The sequence below is a fragment of the Pinus tabuliformis genome, chromosome 8 (genome assembly GCF_031772625.1).
Source record: "Pinus tabuliformis cultivar Carrire ecotype Pingquan chromosome 8, CPIR1, whole genome shotgun sequence".
Classification (NCBI taxonomy): Eukaryota; Viridiplantae; Streptophyta; class Pinopsida; order Pinales; family Pinaceae; genus Pinus; species Pinus tabuliformis.
The window spans coordinates 1,448,682,010-1,448,703,660 of record NC_142294.1 but is presented as its reverse complement, the minus strand read 5'-3'; the positions used below and the strand labels follow the sequence as shown (position 1 = coordinate 1,448,703,660).

The following is a 21,651-nucleotide window of genomic DNA, read 5'->3' as shown; positions in this document are numbered from 1 at the left end:
TACTGGGTGCACCCTTAGGCACCAATGGCTACACATTCGTCAGGCACACATCAATTGGACACACTTGTTGGGTGTACCTTTGCTGGTTGTGCTTGGGCACCTTCTACACAACACCATTGGATGTCAGATAGTGGATGGACAAGAAGGGGTAGAGACTAATAGGCACACATATGTTAGACATGCTTACTGGGTGCACCCTTGCCATGTGTGCTTGGGTGCCTTGGGCACACTTGTTAGGTGTGTTGTGACTTAAGCACAACACCATTAGATGTTGGACAATTTGAAATCAAGTAATGAAGGGGGTTAAATGCATCATTGATCATAGAAGTTGGTGATGTGGACACTTGAGTCCACTTAAGCATAGAGAGGTTTGTAATATGCCAAAGAAGGATGCAAGTGTGAGACAAGTCTTGTATAAGTAGTGGACACCTCAAAGTTGCTAAGGCATCATCCATTGATCATTCACCAAGAGTGTAAATGAGCTCGATTATCGTGCTAAGTTCAAGGTTGGCATGGTAGGGTGAAACTGCACTAATTGAGTGAGAAGAATAAGAAGACAAGAATTACAAGAGGCAATCTTTCAATTTTTTAAAGGGTTTGGATTGTGAAAGTCTATTGGGTAGTAGTTAAGGCAATACTTTCTTTGACTCATTGTATATCTATAATAAAGTTGCAATTATATTGTTATATATCTGTGACTTTTTTTATATGATAACAGTAAGGCACTTGCCTTGGATGCTACCTCTACTTTGTGTGTTGTTATAATATGTTTACTTGAATGAATGTTATGTTCCTTGCAATGTATTTTGTTGGTTAAGTGTTAAGTATTGTTGGGATGTTTTAAAGGTTGTGGTGGGACATGTGCCTATTGTTTAATGAATTTGATTAAGTTGGATTCAATTGCATTTGACACATTGTAGCTTGCAGTAGAGTTATGAGTAGACCTCAAGTTAAAGTGTGTAGTGTGGTTGTTGTAGGTGTATGTTGGCCAACCGACTGTGGTTGAGTAAAACTAGTGTCACACAACCTCAAGAGTCAAAACAGGCTTGGGGAAACTTAGGTTCTTGTAGAAAAATTCTAGCAAACTGTAGGTTCATGACAAATCGTATCAAAGCAGTGCAAATGTTCATTATGTTTGACCAAACTTGAGGCAAATTAGTAGGTTTGGGGACAAAATCAACCACAAGAGTGACTTAAAGGTTGGAAAAAAAACTTTGTTCCTTTTTTAATCAAGCAATCAAGACTACATTTTTGCACAAAAGTTGAATACTTCAACCTCTCTTAACCATGACTTAGAAGGGCGCTTCAAGCTTCGGTGGCAAGTTAAGCAGGTTGACAAAAGTAGGCTGAGGTAGTAAAGTAGATTGAGTCTTTGAGACTTCGGGTAGATTCTTTGCCCATACCTATATGCAGATGGATGGTGCAAAAGAAGAGTATGTGATGACAATGAAGCAATTGAAATTGCCCAAATCTAGTGTTAAGAATGTTGTTTGTTTCCTTTATTATCAGAATCATTTTGCTATTGATTTTCCTTTGAAGAAGATGTTGGAAGACCCCGAAGTACTCCAAGTGCAAAAAAATTAGAAGATAAAAACAACAGTGTTGGGAGGAGCCCAAGTGTACCAAACTTCAAAGGAATAGGTTCTTGATAGGCAAATTTAGGGTAGAAACTCAAGAACAATTGTTTGCTAATGTAATGTTCTTGTGAATCAACCAAATTATTTGGAGTCTATATTTGTGAGTCACTAGAATTTCTTAAGGAGAACTTAAAGGAGAATTTTGAGTGGAGGCCAAGGTCATAAAGCTTTTGAAACACCTTAACATTATGTCTTTGATATGACCTTAGTTACAAAAATATGAAATGGTACTCATACATAAGAGAAAACACGAGAGAGAAAGTGTGAGAAGATGATAGTGAGGACTATATACATGTTATCATGCTCATATTATTAGTAAAATATTGTGAAACACTGATAAAGCTAGGCAAAGTTTCCAATAAAATGCAGATTGAGATCCTTTTTTATGGAGCTACCCAAAAGAACAAAGCAGAGTGAAAGTTGAGGATCATCATTTGATGCCACACTATATTGTTTGATAAAACTAAATTAATTAAATTGACATGCCTCCGACACGACTAGATGATATATCAAGAAGTTTTTAATTTTTTGAATTTAACTCATAATAATAATAATTATTATACAATGTTAAGGTCACATCCAAGCCAAAAACCAAATTGGTGTATGAGACCCCCTTGATTGTGGGACAAGGGACCCACCTCTGCGCAACGATTTGACTGCTAAGTGTATGAAGGCGTACATACTCTACCCCTTCTGTTTTGAACTTGTGACCTCTTAAGAGGAAACACATGCTCTTAACCATTAGGCCCACTCAGGTTGTATAATGATTAATACGTCAAAAACAAGAAGAATAATTGGCTCACATAGAGCTAGAGCTCTGTACCAGTACTTATAGAAGTATCGAACTTGAAGGCTTTATACAAAGACACATGAAGAAAGAGGAGTGTGTATAGGGAAGTGCACTACACTTGTTTGATAATTCCACACATTTTGAGGGCATGCCAATGGAAATGTCAATGTTGTTGGATACACTAGCATTCGTTAGTTTTAGAAAGTTCTCTTTGTCAAATATGTTGTTTTCATGAAGTAATATTTCCAACCAAGAGGATAAAGACTTTGCGTTTTTTTCCCAAAGGAAAGATCGTAATTTTCATTAATAATATATTGAAAATTGCATGTAGGAGATGATGTGAAGCATATCCAAAACTGTGTAGCTGATGTTGTGATAACATGTCCAAAACTGAGTAGGTCTTACAATTCAGATCCCACTATGTATCCAAACATAATACTGATATGTCTATACATACCTATCTATATATACATCGTCATACATATGAGAAAATTAAACATAATAAAAGCATGGTAGATGTGTGGTAAAATCATATAAGTGCATAAAATCTCCACAAAATGACAAGAATCCTTTTGTTATGCTTTGTCTTCATTGCTGCCAATATAATCTATGAATGGATTATGATAATACTGATAGTATCCGACTCCATTGTTCTCAATAATTAACCATGTGGTTATCTTGACTAAGGCATGAGTAAAGAAGACCTTCACTCGCTACTTTTCAACACTCCCTCTTAGCGAGGAAGGTGCTTCTGGAAGAACCTGGTCCACCTAGATTTGTCTCCTTTGCTACTACGTTTTTTGCGGTTGCAACTGCTCCCTATGAATTCAAAGGCTTCCTTGCTTTATCTCGCAGAATTTGATTTGAAGACCTGTTCTTTCCAACCATGCTCTATGAGTCCATCACTTTAGTGATAAGTGTCATGTATCCTGTGTACCTATGGGGTTGCTTCCTCTGGCTGAAGGTGATACTGGAAGATCCAACTCTCTCTTGATCTCCCTTAAACAAAACCTCTGCCCTCTCTCTCTGAAGGTGATACTGGAAGATCCAATCTCTCTCTTGAGCTTTGTCCCCCTCTGAGAACTACTTGCCTTTCTACTCAAGGTTGTGCTTGTCTCTACCTAGAACTTGTAGAGATTCTTTACCCTCACACCTATCTTGCTTCTTACATCCAGAAGCTAAATGTTGTAGGTAAGCCTTACCCCTCCTGAAGATTACATGATAACCCTTGTCATCATGGGTAGCTGTCGAAACAAGATTCTGCTTTAATCCTGGAACATAAAGGACATCTACGAGGAGAAGTTAATACTTGAATCCCTCTAAAAAATGATAGTGCTAACTCCACTAGCTACATGCATGCCATCATCTCTTAACTCAATTTGAAAAAACATGTACTTCTCCTTCAAGTGGTTGAAACATAATTTTTCGATATGAATTTTTTTATTAGAAACAAAAAAGTAGACCTTGTTTGCATGATCCAACATGGCCAATGCTATAGTGTTTGTGTTGAAGAATCTAGGGCATTTAGAATTAAAGTGATTCTTCTTACCATGATAACAATTTGTGAAGTGTTTTTACAATTATCTTAGCTTGATGTTCTTTGTATTATTAGTGTGTGTTTACTTCATCAAACTGATATCAAAACAAAGAGACAAGAACACAAGATATTTGGCTTTTTTCCAAGGCCAAAACCTCTCCCTCGTGGAGAGGAAAACCCACACAAAATTCTTCTTATAAAAATTTCAATTGATAGATACCAAGACCATGACCCTTGATCCATTCTGCCACTCCAAGACAACACGACGTGAATGATATGCAATTGCGATAAGCGGTGGACCCGACAGACTATCAACTGCAGTATAACTTGTATCACATCTAAAATATATCGCAATCGACAGAGCCAGGGTAATACATATAACGAGAGTTGCACTGTGCGATATGTGATTGCGATATTGCAATCACAACCTGATACTATCGGGTCCGATTCTGTTGAACTTCCCTTCTGCGATGTGCGATTGTGATTATTGCATTGCACCCTGGCTTGTTCTGGGGTCGATTCTTTAACGTCGACCCACCTGCAATATGCTAGTTAAGAACCAACCTACGGGTGTGGTAGTAAATCTTGGTGTTTTTGTGGGTGAGGTCGTGGGTTCAACCTCAACCTCCCCACATAAAATTTTATTCGACCTTTGAGAGGGCACGTGGCAGCCTCTGGGTTTGCCACATGTCACCCTCTCATTGGTCCACCTGTATAACCTTCAACCAATAGCATCCTGCCAACTCATGCCTATACGAATGTGCCACATGGAACTCAACCATTCACTGATGAGATTATGGTGCCACCTCAGCTACACAGTCAGTGCCAACTGGGTAGCCTAGTTAGCAGTACGGACTGCTGACTAGGTTGTCCCCTTTTTTTCCAAAAATTTACCTATTTGCCAAAGTGAACAGAATGTGTTTCTGAAGCCATATGGTGTCCATTTCACGCGAAACAAGTTGCAACAGATTCAAGATGACGAGCACTACGCAGTCATTCAGGTTCCATACCATTATGACAACTTTATTTTTTAGAATAATTTTGAGCACCTCATCAAAGAATTACCTAGAAAAAACCCACAAATGGAGGCTAATAATTGTCAAGATGGTCTAGGATTTACCATACAATCCATGAGTACAGGTTGGAATTTGTCAAGATGGTCTAGAATTTATCTTTCAACCCAGAAATGGAGGCTAGCATTTGTCAAGATGGTCTAAAATTTACCTTAACATAATGTTTGATATCATTACACCTCATATGATAAATATTCTTATTAAAAATCCTTAGCAACAACTTCCACTATCCATACTCCCTGACTACTAGAACTGGTTAACACAAATTCACTCACATGAAATATATTGTGAGATCAGAAATAAAGAACCAACTAATTTTTAAATCATACCTGGAGCATCCTTGAATGAATGTCATGTATATATTTTTTACATAATGTGGAGAAAACAACAATTATGCATTGAATAAAAATTACAAAGGAGTGACATGAATATGTTTAAAGAGGCTTGGCTTCCCAAGGCTATACTACTACATAGTCTCCTCCTAACCCTAAGCTTCCAATAAGTCCCAATCCATCAAAAAAGTAACTTAAGAACAAAAGGAGATTGCCACAAAATAAAAATGTGTACACCCATCTAGCTTCCTCAAATATCATTCTTGATAGAATAAATATACATATAGAGATAGATAAATAACAGATAGATGAGACTGGTCCACGCATAATTTTGCATTTTCTTGAAAAAATATTGTAATATGTCCTCAATATGATTTATTGATAAAATCCAAATATGGTGTAAAACAAAATTCAATATTAGTGGTTACAACATCTGCATAAAACGGTTATCACCTTGAAAATACCTTGTAAACAAAACATGGTTGACATATTTGGTATTGTAAGTGAAATATATTAGGAAGGAATAAATCAATGTCTAGAAACTATTTACAAGGTCTAGAGATTGAGTTGATAAAATATATAAACAATAATTAAGTTTCAATAAAATAATTCACTTGTTGATCCTTTCAGAAGAGGGGTCAAAAACTAAAGCTGTAAACGAGCTCGACAAGATGCAGTCGAGAACAAAATGACACACTTGGCCCCACAAATTAACATGTCAAAAATTTCGCATGTACATGTTATGTGAAGGTCAACTTGAAGCCAAGAATATTCCAGATTGCTTGCTTGCGAAGAAATTTAACTTGGTAAGGAAAATATCCACTGTTAGCTGTTTAGTTATACTCTATAGTATGCACCACCTGTCAATAATCATCCAATAACATCAAATGATAGCAAAAATACATAGCTTGGAGCCACACTCACCAATGTCCAAAAGAATACAGAATGGTAGAGACATACAAATGTTAGTCTCTTCTCTCTTTGTATATATTAGAGGCACAATTCAATGTAAAGAAGTATCAAACAAGAAATTGCCCCTTTTGTTCTTCTTTAGGCCTGATTAGTCCATCTCTCTCATTAGACTGGTTGTAATATAAGTGAACAGAATTACCTGAACCAATACTAGAATATTCATGGCTTGCAGACTTAATCTGCATTGAAAAAGAAGTCAATGCTTCTACTTGTTGTATTAAGTGAACAAAATTACTTGAACCAATACTAGAATATTCATGACTTGCAGACTTAATCTGCATTGAAAAAGAAGTGGGTGCTTTTGCTTGCTGTATTTTTGAGTGCTTACTCTCTAGACCAAATGCCCCAAGGCCCATCCCCAACCCCATACTTCTCTCAGCAATACCTACACCTGCACGACCTTTTGGAGAAGTAAAACTCTCATTTACAATTCTTCCAAACATGTAATTGTTGTTCCCATAGCCATTGTTAAGATCAACATGCTTCCTCACTGAACATCCTGCATTTGTGCATTTATAGTAGCTCCTGCCAATACCACACTCTCTAATGGTAAGGACTCTGGAAATAAAATTTTGAAAAGAAAAATATGATGATTATAGTGTTTCATATCTTCACCTCACAAACGTAAAACAAAATTATACGGAAAAGTCTAATATCTTAAGGGCCTTCACATTTGGAATTTCACTGCAGTACAAAGCATGTAACAACAATATACAGTCTAAGCTAGATTAGAGATGAGTGCTCAAGTAAAGACCACCTATAGCTAAGCTAAAAAAAAAATATTTGGAAAGTGTAGGAGATTTGGAAACGTATTCACATTTGTGGTAAAACCTATTCTAACAAATGCACTATTCTATTTTGCAAGTATAGAAATAAATATATCCAAGGTGGACCACATAAGAAAATGTGTAAGTGTTATTAGCATGTACGATACTATGATATAGCATTCACCTTTTCTACTATTTATAAGTTCCATACCAAATGCCCGATATTGCATGCCATGTTCACATATTTTGTTTAGGTAATTGTTTAGCTACTGGAAATATTATATAAGAAAATGATCTTCATAGAGAATGAAACCAAACGAATAATACTCATTCAAGAGTGGTTCAATTCTCTTAACGCTTAACAACATTAATCTTACAGAAAACCTAAATCAATGTCACCACCCAAAGATGAATCATAGAAAAGGTTCCAAATCCTGAAAAAAAATGCCATAGCTCTAAAATAGATGAATTATATTATGAGGGAATGTAGCAGATAAAGAAGTGACATACAATTGCACCAATCATTATACATGGACAAGAAGACTGTATGTCCTTTAAAGAAAATCTAATGGCCCATTTTTTTTTCAAAGTGGAGGAGAAGAATTATCAAAAATATCAAATTCCTGGATGTGCAAACTTTTTTGAGGGTGTAAAGAGTTAAAGTAAGGTGATTTCCCCACTTTGGAACATGTGAACTCCCATTAGCAACATGCCTATGGCATATGGTCCAAACAATTGATCTAACCCTACCAGGCAACTTGTGACAAGGAAGGAAGTGGCAAGGTACACCAAAACCCTATCCTTCACTTAAGTGTGTGGGTGTGGCTCAAACTTATACATTACACATCCCTCATGCTGGGTTGTACACACACACACACACACACACACACACACACACACACACACACACACACACACACACATATATATTAATTACACATCCCTCATGTTGGATTATACACACATACACACATATATCTATGTATATATATATATATATATATATATATATATATATATATATATATATATATATATATATATATATATATATATATATATATATATATATATATCCTAAGAACTATCTAGATTCACTGATATCATGGAAAATCTTATAAAAAATATGCTTTTCTCTAAAGCTTGGGAAATAAAAATAAGCTATTCATCAAAAAAATCAACACAAGATTTGGTTTACTTTGACAACTCAAGCTATGTTTACTTAGTAATATTGTTTATTTTTATAATATGTAAAAACAAAAGGTCTAAGTGGAAGACAGTAGTCAGTAGAGTTATTCATAAAGGAAAAGTATGGAAGGGAGATATGGAAATTCAAGACATTAAAGAGGTGGCCTAGAAATCCTCATGTTCAAACATGCAACAAATCGTATTTCCATCTACTGCCACAACTCACATAGATTATGACTAATAATGGGGCATTCCTAAATGAAACCCATGATTGGACAATAAGTAGTTTAAATAGCAAGGTGAATTTGTACACCAAGCAACAGAAAGAAGGCTATCACTTTATTTATTTTATCATATACCATATTAAGACAAAAAGTATTCACGATACTGTGATATAGCATTCACCATTTCTACTATTTATAAGTTCCATACCAAATGCACGATATTGTATGTTGTGTTCACATATTTTGTTTAGAAAATTGTTTAGCTATTGGAAATCTTATATCAGAAAACGACCTTCACACAGAATGCAACAAAACGAATAATACTCATTCAAGAGTGGTGCAATTATCTTAACTCATAAGAACATTAATCTTACAAAAAAGCTAAGGCAATGTCACCACCTGAAGATGAATCATAGAAGAGGTTCCAGATCCGGAAGAAAATGCCATAGCTCTAAAACAAATGAATTATATTATGAGAGAATGTAGCAGCTGAAGAAGTGACATACAATTTGCACCAGTCATTATACATGGACAAGAAGACTCTATGTCCTTCAAAGACAATCCAATGGCCCATTTTTTGTCAAAGTGGAGGAGCAAACCTATCAAAAATATCAAATCCCTGGATGTGCAAACTTTTTTGAGGGTGTAAAGAGTTAAAGTAAGGTGATTTCCCCACTTTGGAACATGTGATCTCCCATTAGGAACATGCATGTGGTATATGTTCCAAAAAATTGATCTAACCCTACCAGGTTGTGGTTGAACAGGTAACTTGAGACAATGAAGGCAATGGCAAGGTACACCCAAACCCTATCCTTCACTTAAGTGTGTGGGTGTGGCTTGAACTTATACATTACACATCCCTCATGCTGGGTTGTACACCTATATATGCTTTTCATTTGAAGCTTTTCTTTGAAGCTTGAGAAATAAAATCAACAATTCATAAAAAAATTCACACAAGAATTGATTTACTTTGACAATTCAAGCTCTGTTTACTTAGTAATATTGTTTATTTTTCTAATATGTAAAAACAAAAGGTCTCAGTGGAAGACAATAGTCAGTAGAGTTCTTCATAAAGGAAAAGTATGAAAGGGAGATATGAAAATTCAAGACATTAAAGAGGTGGCCTAGATAGCCTCATGTTCAAACATACATCAAATGTGAAAATGCTTATTTTCATATGCTGCCACAACCACATAGATTATGACTGATAATGGGCCATTCCTAAATGAAACCCATGATTGGAGAATAAGTAGTTTAAATAGCACAAATTTGGAGTATAAATAGAGAACCTGAAAAAAATTGAAATAAGGAAGAAAATATGATAAAGAACCATATATGCCAGTAAGGTGCATTTGTTCACCAAGCAACCCAAAGAAGGAAAGAAATTTATTTATTTTATCATATACCACATTAATACAAACATTATTATTTCACATTATCGAGAATGGGTACAAAATATAGACTAACAAATACCCTTTGGAGGAAAAAATTTCCATAACCATAGGCACCTAATGTGGGATTGCCTAGTAAACCAAAAAGTTAGGTACAAGGAGAAATTGATCCAGATGGTTTCAAAAAGAGGTTAAATCTAAATCCAACAAATCAAACAAATAAAAAATAAATAGGAAGATCAAGAGACAAACCCTAACAAAAAGGAATCATTAAACAACCCGAATGAGAAGCAAAGAGTTGAAAAAGAGAGTCCTGAGACTCCAAAAAATAGAGTTTTCCAAGTAAATCACCAAAAAATTCTAGGACAAGGAATCTCAAAATCACAATTACCTTTGTCAAACCAAACCCTAAAAAAAAAGTATTAAACAACATGAATGAAAACAAAGAGCTAAGCAAAGAGCATCTTGAGACTTGGACAAATGGAGTTGTTCAAGTAAATATCCAACAAATATATAATTAAGAAATCACATTTTCCCTTCCCAAACTTCTGAACCAGGTGGACTAACATGAGACTCTTTCCCTCAACCACCAATGACAGTGAGATCAAGGGAGATCAAACTTGTAATCCAGGTACTAGGAGGATTGAGATGTAATGGAGACATGACAACAGGACATTGATGAGGAGACATAATCATAATCCTTTATGAGAAAATGGAAGATGTAAACCTGGATTTTTAGCATTATTGTATGATCATAACTTCTTAGAAACTCTATCTAAAGATAGGTTTAATTTTCTACAACCCAAAATACGAAATGGAAACAAGGCCTCAACTAAAATCAAGTTAAAAAACTCTTAGACTCAAAGCACTAGGCATTAAAGTGAATCCTTTAAAGTCCCAAAACAATAATCAAGCAAGGCCTCATCTAAAATCAAGTTAAAAACCTCTCAAAGTCAAAGCACTGGGTATCAAAGCAAATTCTTTAAAGTCCCAAAACTAAAATCCAAAGAAATAGAAGAATGGATGGAAAACAACTAAGGAAAAACTAAGAGAATAGGGTTAGTTACTTGTTGATTCAATTAAAACTTAGATTCCTTGAGAGATTTAGATTTTATCTCCAAAACAAGAATAATAACCTAAAATGAAAAATCTATCCTGAAATATTAGTGGACTCAATGCTCCAGGTAAAAGAGGAGACTCCTAGCAAGGAAACTCATGATGGGTAAATCAAGTCTGTGATTTCTCCAAGAGGCAAAGTGCATAATCTCTCAGAAGATTAGATGTATCACCCCCATGATTTTGAAATCTTTCAACCACAAATATCTTCCAACTCTCTTATCTGGTATCTATCCTACACATGAACATAACATCTTTTTTCCTTTTTAAATCTTCACTTATGTTACCTTATACTTTGCAGTTTTCTTTCCCTGTCCTTATCCTCTTTTCCAAGTATTTTGCTAAAATTATACCAGAATTATCATGTCAGGAAGTTTTGTATCAGACGTACACACTTTGACAAGACTTAATTCAACTTATTTTCTATTGTTATGATACGTTAAAAATCTATAAAATCCATGTTCCAAACATTGCAACATTCTTAAATACCAAATGGAAGCATAAACTTACATGACATGTACCAAAAAAAAATGCATAAATTTTACCAAAATTCATTTGACTGTTATTAAATACTTTTAAACATACATGACAATTTAAAATTTCAAGGAAATTACAATCGTTGACCATCCAGAAGAAAGAAAACACAGTATGAAGAAAATAATAATTTAGGATACCTTAGGTTGGGATTGCCTTTTACTACTTTCTGTCCATACATGCTCCAGTGATACCCATCGTCAAGGATATTGATATCATTGTTTGTTTGTACAACTCAAGGCCACCAAATAACTCTAGTTTCCCATATGATGTCCATCGTATCAGGTTTTTTTCTTCCTGTCAATTTTCAAAGAAGCATTTGACACATATTAGAGAAAGTAATTAATTACATCTATAGAAATGATCAAATAGCTTCTACCAAATGAACAAATTAATATGAGTTATCATAAAAGTAACCCATGGTTTGAATCAGATTATTCTGCACCAATATCTTCATCACAAGAGAAATTGTCCACTTGTGTCCTTCCATCATCATCTTCACTTGCAGAAATTGATGATTGCTCCAGTGTACCTAGTGACTCCAGGTGATTAGAGTTTTTCCTGTGCAGTCTAGTAGAGAATGGATCTAAGAGATCAGTAACGACATAAAATAATAAGGACAATTCAAGATCTTCTCTCTTCCCTTGTTGAGAATAACTTGAAGCATATTTAACTTTCATTAACACTAAGTTAGTATTTTTCCAAGAGAACCCACCTTAAAATTTGACAAGAGAACCACAACCTTCAATACTTTCTTTAGGAAGGGTCGCAACAGCAAAAAAAATCTAATCTGATGACTGGGATGAGTTTTATTATGGTTATGAACATCATTGTACACAATCTCTGTTACATGTCCATCCAGAGAACGTTCAATCTTCTTTTTGGTTAAACAACTAGGGTGTGTGCACTTATAATAACTCTGAGGATACTCATCACCTTTAACATGATTTTTCCCATATTTGCGCCAATTGTATCCATCGTCATAAGGCCTTTCAATTCAAGTAGGAGGAAATATTGATGTTTGGTTAAAATCTAAAAGTTTCCTCTGTTGCTGCTCCTCAAAAGAAGTTTCCTGTGAAGGAAAAACCTGAAGAGGAACAATGATTCAGTGCTAAAAAATATGCTAAAATATTAAAGTTGACGGATTTATGTGAAACCTAAACAACCGCATATATCTTGTCATCCTAAATTTGGCGCAACTCGTTTCACAGAAAATAGACGTTGTATGTTCCCAGAAATGAGTTCTAATCGATTTGGCAAATAGGAAAAATTTTGTGCAGGGTTTCCCAATCAGCAATATGTACTGCTGACATGCCATGCTGACTGGGCCTTTTGATTTGGAAAATGGCATCGTGCCACTTTTCATGTTTGTAATGGTGCTGAGTTGGCAGTGCCGTATTGGTCAATTTGGTGTTGATTATGTGGCCCAACTAGAGGCTGCCACGTCGCCCAGTCAGAGGCTACCATGTGGCACCTCTGTGGCCACTAAAATATTTTTGAAAGTCAAATTAACCTCTATGGGATTCGATCATGGAACCTCTTTGCAACTAAACTTGGCTCTTACCAATGCGCTATGTGTGGGTCTTGTTAAAAGGACCCACATGTTTTATATTTAAACATAACGTTGGCAGGGGTTTAGTTAAGGGCTAAGGGCTAGCCCCAACCCTGGTCACCACACCCATACGGAACAGGGGCTAAGGCTTAGGTCTGACCCCCCAACCTTAAATTTAAGCCATGCGACCAAGAGCCCGGAACCAGCAACGCATGGGAAGGAGGGCTAGACCCTAAGTGCTAGCCCCTAGCCTTATGGAGACCATGTGACCAAGAGCGCGCACATAGGGGTCATTTCAAAATTTAATGAACCCACAATTTGCACTGGAATTGTGCCGATTTGTCACCCAGTTATCAGAAAAAGGGGCAAAAATGTAGGACAATTAGTCAGACTTGGCGAAATTGTGGGTCGACTAGCAACAAAGCTTGGGAAGCTCATAACTTTCTTAGTTTGTGGCCTTTTTGGGAGAAGAAAGAGGCTAGATAGAGGTTTTTGATAGCTATGAAGTTGTTGGAGCATGTTTTAAAGACATTTGAGCACCGTAACATAATGTAATCACTATTTTATGAGCATAATGAAAGAGGGCCAAGCATTGGAAGTTGGACTAGGAGACGTAGCCCAAGAGGGGTGAACTCCTTCATCACTTGTTGTTTTGTGGTTACTGTTATGGTTTTATTGTCTGCAATTTTCTACAATTTATGAGTTAAATTCATGTTTTAATGTGTGTATTAATTCAACTTAAAGAACCATAAAAACTCATTTTATACACTTGCAATTTACATAATCCTCACGCAGTTTCATATACATATCAAGTTTGGTATCAGAGCATAGGTTCCTTTTTACTATGAGGATTTAATTATTTTCAAGTGTTCTGATGCTTACAAGGTTGAAGCTCAAGAGAGGAGAAGGAAATATTGTGGGTCCAAGTTCTCAAGTTGGAACAAGGACAAGGAGAGCACATTTGCCACAATCTCCACCACAAGTTTCACCTCAAGTTGTTCCTGAAGCTTCAGTAAGCATGTCTCATGAAGGAGGAGATGATAACATGCCAGATGATGAGAAGGCTTTTAGAAAATCATTCTTTGACATGAATGAGATGGTGAAAGTTCTCTGTGAAGCGAGAAACACAAGATTGCAGGATGAGAGCTCCTAGCCTCCAAAGGGAGAGGGTTCTTCAGGAGGAAAAGGAGGAGATGAGGACAAGCATACAAAAGGGAATGGATTTAAACCACCACCTTCTCCACCTTCATATTCATCTTCATAATCATCTTCATCTTCTTCCACAACTACCCCTTCACAAACACCTCCACAATCTCCAAAGGGACATGGTAAACTCCCTTATTGAAACTTGATATTAAATTCGATTTGCCTATGTATGATGGTGAGGTTAATGTTGATAGACTAAATAATTGGGTTTGTCAACTTGAAGTATATTGCAATATTCAAAACATCAAGGATGATGAAACAAAGATTTAACTAGCTTCATTAAGGTTGGAAAGTGCTGCATTGATTTGGTGGGAAGCCAAAACACAAGAGGAAATGAAAAAGCATGGTAAGGTCTCAACATCTTGGATTGATTTTATTGCTACACTTAGAAGACAATTTTATCCTTTATCTTCTATGTGGAAGGCTATTATGGATTGGTATAATTTTAGACAAGGAAAAGGACAAAGTGTTCAAAATTATACTCAAGATTTCAGGAGAAGAGCACTAATATTGGGTGTATATTTGTCATCTCAAGACACTTTGTTAATATATATTGGAGGTTTACATAGCTACCTTAGGCACACTATTCTCATGTTCAATCCCAAAAATTTAGATGAGGTTTGTGTTGAAGCCACACATCTAGAAGAAAGAGGGAAACACAGTTTAGATGAGAAAACTAAGAGTTCCATTGAGTATGGAGGAAAATGAAAGGGTAATTTTAAGGGAAAAGGGAATAAGAATGCTTCTATTAAAATGGAAAAAGAAAAAATCACATGTAAACATTGTTTGAAAAATGGCCATGATGAAGATCATTGTTGGAAACTCCATCCAGAAATGAGACCCAACAAACTTAAAAACAAAGAGAAGGAGAAAACATCTGCAATTATAGAACATGATTTAGGTTATGATTCAAGAGATGAGACCAAGATTACAACGATGGGTTTGAAAGGTAAGAACATAGCAAGCACTAGTTCTCCAAGTTGTTCCAATGATACTCAAGATGATGAAACAATAATTGAACTTTTCCACATTAGAGTTGTTTCAAAGCATACCAAAATTGACACATTATTTGATAGTGGTTCTCAAGAAAATTTGATTTCTGAATACTTAGTCAAAAGTTAAATCTAGAAACCATTACACATCCAAGACCTAATCCCTTAGGCTGGATATGTAAGAATGTGAATTTGCATGTAACAAGAAGTGCATCCTTAGATTTGCAATTACTGCAAATCTTTCTTGATGAAGTTGAACTTGATGTAGTTTCGCTTGAGATTTCTAGTATTGTTTTGGGAAGCCCATATCTTTATGATAGGAGGGAAATATTTCATCGCCATGAGAATAAGTACCACTTATTCAAGAATGGAATTGAGTATATAGTTAGAGTGCATCGTAAGAAGATGAGTTTGTCTCTTATGCATGCTGGACAAATGAAGAGAATTGTGAATGCAAGTCAAATTTTTGCTTTGTTAATGTTCAAGCATCAAGATGTTGTGAATGAGGCCTTTCAAGGAAATGAATCAAATGAAAAATCTGATTTCATTAAGGTTTCTAATGGTTGTAATAAGTTGTTTCAGGGTTCTAACATGTTGCCTCCTAAAAGAGATAAACAAGATGAGGAAAAATTGCAGCAACATACGTCATTGTTGAACAGTGATGGGAACTATTGGACATTGGATAAACCAATGCTCCCCATGTGTTTTGCTACATGGACTAACCGCCTCTCATGGATCCTTATCTCTAGTGATGCATCATTGACTAACACTTGCGAGTTTTGGTCTGACAAAAATCGTGATTCCTGCTAAGGCACACCATTTCCTAATTAACTGCTAAGAGCTATGCTTTGGAATAATGCTAAATTAACATGAAAAAAATGCTATTTTCCTAAGAATGGAAGTCAAAAACATCAAACATCATTGTTATGCATGTAAAGGACTGTAATAAATTTGTTTTGTCTTTTTATGCTTTTCATGAAAAATCAAGTGTGCAAGCTAATCTCTTTTGGTGATGTGGCAGGTGGCTTAGGGATGCTAGTGGATGGCTGGAAGGTTCAGGAGATGGTTGGAAGGTTTTGGAGACCCTTGGGTGACCTTGGGTGGCTTCCTAGAGGTTTTCCCTCAATTCGGCCTCAAAACATGCCACTACAAGAAAACCTACAGGATGTACTAGAAACCTACAGGATTCCTTGTATTTCTACAGGATACAACCAAGAGAAAAACGATGGGTGTTGGAGGTGATGGAAGGCTTAGGGAAGGTGGTTGATGGGTGGAATGGAGTGAGAAAAGGCCTAGGATCATTCAAAACCAAAACCAAGTTTAGGAGATGGTTGGATTTGTTCAACATGCTTGGGGGAATTTCTATGTAAAATGATGAAATTGGTGAAGTCTTGATGAAAACAAGGAATGCCTATGGGTGGATGAAGTTGGAAGGTGGTTGCTTGCTATGAGATCTCTTTCTACTTCTGAAGCACCTACTCTACATCAAACATGTGTAATTTCCAAAAAGTCATGTAAACAAGAAGAATTCTCATGAGCTAGAAAAACATAATTTAATGAACTAACTGTCTACCTTATGCATGAGGAAATTGCTGAATAAAATGGAATCATGGATGAGATCTACTGCAAGAATGAATATAGAAGAGATGGAAATGAAATCCTACACTTGCAAAACTGATCAAATGCTAGTTCAAGTACAGTAAACTCTAAATCTTATGAAAGAAATGGAAATCTATCTTTTTGGGGTTGCATAAGGGTCTTTTCCTCAAATCATGATCCCAGAAGGAAGAAGTGAGGCCAGGACACCTACTAATAGCTTTGTGGTGCTTCTTTTATCCCTTCTAACTTGCTACTGAAGTAAGGCACAAATGGAAGCAAACTAATAAACAATTAATCAAATCTACACTACTTGCAATGAAATACTTCTAAAGATAGTTTAACCATGAATCTATGAAACTAAGCTAAGAATATAGATACAAGAAGAGGAGCCTTTGCTGCTAGGGTTGGGCCCTAACCCAAGAGCTTCAACCCTCTGAGTTAACTCAGTGCTGGATCAAGAAAAAGCTCATTCTTATTACCAAAATAGAAAATTACATCAAAGTCTTCCACAAGTCTGGAGCTCGAAAATAACTAGAGTTTTTACAACAAAAATTCAAATCCTAATGAGGCTCTAGGCCTCTCTACTTATACAACTAAAGTCCCCAACGAATTCCTTAAATTTAGGGAGGCTCGGCTCCCAAACTCGAGATGAACTAACTCTTTGTCTATCACTTGCTCGGCTGCCTTCTGATCTTCATGACTTGGCTGCTTGCACTCTGAGCTGGTGGGATTAATGGAGGAATATTCAAATGGGGGAGGAGTAAATGAGGAGGATTTACCTCCTACAATCTCTCTCCCTTGTCCCATTCAAGTTTCAAACCTTAGTCTTGCCAAAATTCCTTGATTTTCTCTTCCAAACCTGCATTCAATGCATATTAGTTCACTATGCATAATATCTCACTTTAACTCATCTCATTAAACAAAATATAATCAAAACATGTAATAAGTTGTGAGAATAGTTGGTTTGACTAAGTTAGGAGGTGAATTAAGGCCCATATAATTACCCAATTATGAGGTTCATCAATTCCCAATAAGTGGTATGAGAGCGTAGGTCACAAGCTCGATACAAACCCGACTCACGTTGGGGGGGAGATTGTTGGACATTGAATAAACCAACATTCCCCATGTCTTTCACGACATTGACTAACCAAATCTCATGGATCCTTATCTTTGGCGATACGATCATTGACTACACTTGCAGGTTTTGATCTAACGACAATCGTGATTCCCAACAGGAACAAGATGTCAGTGTTAAAGAGTACAAAGGTCAAAGAGAAAGTGCTAAAGAAATTTGACAAAGAAGAATCTACAAGTTCTTCTTGTGGGTTTCAAAATGGTTCATGGAAATGGAGAAGAAACTTGGTTGAGATTCAAGCCAAGTACAGAGAAAGACAAGCTAAACATCGTCATGTCAACAATGTTCGAGGTGAGAAGAATTTCAAGTTGTTTAAGTTTCATTTCATTGACGACCGAGGAGGGAATATATTTGTTCCTTGAAGGACAATTTTTTTTATGCAAATTATGGGAAAATGGAGCAAGATGGTATCTACAACAACAAGACAAGGTCTCTAGAATAAAGGAAAAAATTAGTTTTCATGAAAGGCTCAAATTGTTGAATTTAGGAAAATTCCAGTGGATTGAGACTGGAAGGGTGAGGGGGTTGTACCCTCATCTAATTGTTCAGTAATAAATAGCTTTTGGGGTCTCAAATCTTCTAGTGGGGAGGAGTGATTTGGTGCTAAAAAATATGCTCAAAAATGAAAGTTGTCAGATTGATGTGAAACCTGAATGACCGCGTAGATCTCGTCATCCTGAATCTGATATAACTTGTTTCGCGAAAACGGATTTCGTATGCTCCCATAAATGAGTTCTGATCGATTTGGAAAACATGTAAAATTTTGTGCAAGGTTGCCCAATCAGCAGTCCATACAGCTAACATGGCATGCTGACTGGGCCTTTTGATTTGGAAAATGATTGGACTTCAAAAAGAGCCAATGACATCACGCCACTTGTCAAGTTTGTAGTGGTGCTAAGTTTGCAGTGTCTTATTGGTCAATTTGGTGTGGGTTATGTGGACCAACAAGAGTCTGCCACGTGGCACCTCGATGGCCACTAAAAAATTTGGTAGGTCGAATTAACCTCCGTGGGATTCAATCATGGAACCTCATTGCAACTAAACTCTACTCTTACCAATGAGCTATGTGTGGGCCTTGTTAAAAGGACCCACATGTTTTATATTTAAACATAATGTTGGGTAGGGGTTTGGTTAAGGACAAAGGGCTAGCCCTAGCCTTGGTCACCGCACCCGTATGGACCAGGGGCGGGACTAGGGGCCAGGGATTATCCTTGACCCCCCAACCTTAAATTTAAGCCATGCAACCAAAAGCCCGGAACCAAGGGCGCGCCGAAAGGAGGGCTATACCCTAGGCGCTAGCCCCTGACCTTATGGAGTCCATGTGACCAGGAGTGTGTGCACAAGGTTCATTGGGAAATTTAATGAACCCACAATTTGCACCGAAATTACACTGATTTGTCACCCAATTAGCGAAAAAGGGGGCGAAAATGTAGGACAGTTAGCTAGATTTGGCGAAATTGTGGGCCAACTATTAACAAAACATGGGAAGCTCATAACTTTCTCAGTTTTTGGTATTTTTTGGAGAAGAAAGAGGCTAGATAGGGGTTTTTGATAGATTTGAAGCTTTTGGATCAGTTTTTGAAGCCATTTGAGCACTGTAAATTGATGTAATCACTATTATGTGAGCATAATGAAAGAGGGCCAAGCATTGGAAGCTGGACTAGGAGACGTAGCCCAAGAGGAGTGAACTCCTTCTCACTTGTTTTTTTGTGGTTACTGTTATGGTTTTATTGTCTACAACTTTCTGCAGTTTATGAGTTAAATTCATGTTTTAATGTGTGTATGAATTCAACTTAAATATCCATAAAAACTCATTTTATATACTTACAATTTACGTAATCCTCAAGAATTTTCATATACATATCGAACAACTTTCACAATAGTAGCCCAAGTCGTTCGTGGTTCAGATGAAGACTCTGCCACAAGATCTTTTTTCTTGCTAAATATTGGCAAATTCCACATCTGAGCATCATCTTGAACCCATTTTAGAGACTGGTGGTGGTTGTAACCAAAAGTTGCCTTCAAGATAAAACCCATACAACTGTCAGTTTTCCAACTTCCAATGTTACTAACTTGAAATAAAATCTATAGAGAGATAAAATGGAAAAATCAATCAATTAGAAAACTATAGAGAGAGGATTCCAATAATCCCAAGATCAACATGCTCACTATAGCCCCATCTAAGTCTATTAGTGTGTGCAGTTGAAACAATCCCTCATAAATTGAAATTGTTTGAATTGGGTGACAAATCCAAATAGAAATACATTTCTAATTCCATAAGTATAGTCCAAATTGGATTTCCCTTTTCTAGCTTGATCCTTACTTTTCAATATAGCCCAACATCCATTACATCTTGTCGTTTCTTTTCTATTCTAGTCTAGTAAGGACTGGATTTTACAAAGTCATGGAAAGAAAAAAAAACATCAAATACTTGACTGCAGTCTTGTTCAAAAACAAAAATTTTACTATAGCTTTATCAAATTGTGTTTCCAAAAATCCAAAGGCAAAGAGTTGCATGATGATTATCAGGTTTCCCAAAGGTTTCATGTCTATACTAAGGTTGGAATCAAAAAGAGGTTTGAAAGGAAAGCTGGAGAAACTACCATCCTCATTATTTACAATATCTAAAGAAGCAGTAGTAGTAGTTCTTTGAAATGAAAACACTCTCTTGCAGCAGGATCATAAGATAAATGCTAGACCAACTTGACAATTGTAACCCATATGTTGCATAGGGATAGATTCATTTAAATATTACCCATATAAGTGCATGGTTTCCAACATAACTAGATAATCATTAAAGCAAACGAGTTTTACCAGAATTACATAAGATAAATTAATTATGTTCAATAACATTGTGTATGTTGTCAGTATTGCTACCTTATATCAACTTATCATTGAATTCCAAGTGGGCACTTAATGGTAAATAAGCAACAAAAAGCAACCATTTTTTACAAAGACAAATTCGTAGATGGAAATGGAACATAATTTGACTGCTCCTAAAAAAATTGAATGTTTTGAAACTGCTAATTCATATTAAAACAAAATATGCACAATATATAAACCAAACCCACTAACTAATGAATTTAATATTTTCCTCCAATAGTAATGGTGCTAGGTAGCATTCTATTTTATAGCTATGGTTGGTGAAAAAGGACACTTAGGGCCCACATGGTATCAAGGGGTGCCACATGGAAGAGTGGGGCCATGCATATTTAAAGGTGTATGTTTGCATGAGAGGGAAATTCTTGAACACGTTCATTCATTTTGGCATTCATTCAAGCATCCATTATCCATCATTCTGGTGAAATACGTTTTTGTGGGACCAAAGAGTGAGCACTGTGCTTGGGTATTGACACCAACTAGAAGCTAGTTTGGTTTATGGCTATAAATGTGCCTATAGAGTAGCATGATCTCCTGTAAGCCCAAATTTGAGACTGTTTCTAGATGGAGGTAAGGCACCCTAAAGAGGAGGGAACAACAGAAGACTAGAAGGGCACAAAGAAGGGGTGTGCCACTTAGGCACAAGTTCGGGAGAGTGGGAGCTTATGGTTGTAGTGTTTGCGAAGTTAGTATCTCATTTGAGGATACGTGTTTTTTATTTAGTTT

General features: G+C 36.3%; 1 pseudogene; it reads right to left on the bottom strand.

Annotated features, from left to right (window-relative positions):
• Positions 1 to 6,388: 6,388 nt before the first annotated feature.
• On the bottom strand, positions 6,389 to 20,814 carry LOC149241177 (WRKY transcription factor SUSIBA2-like; annotated as a pseudogene).
• Positions 20,815 to 21,651: the final 837 nt, after the last annotated feature.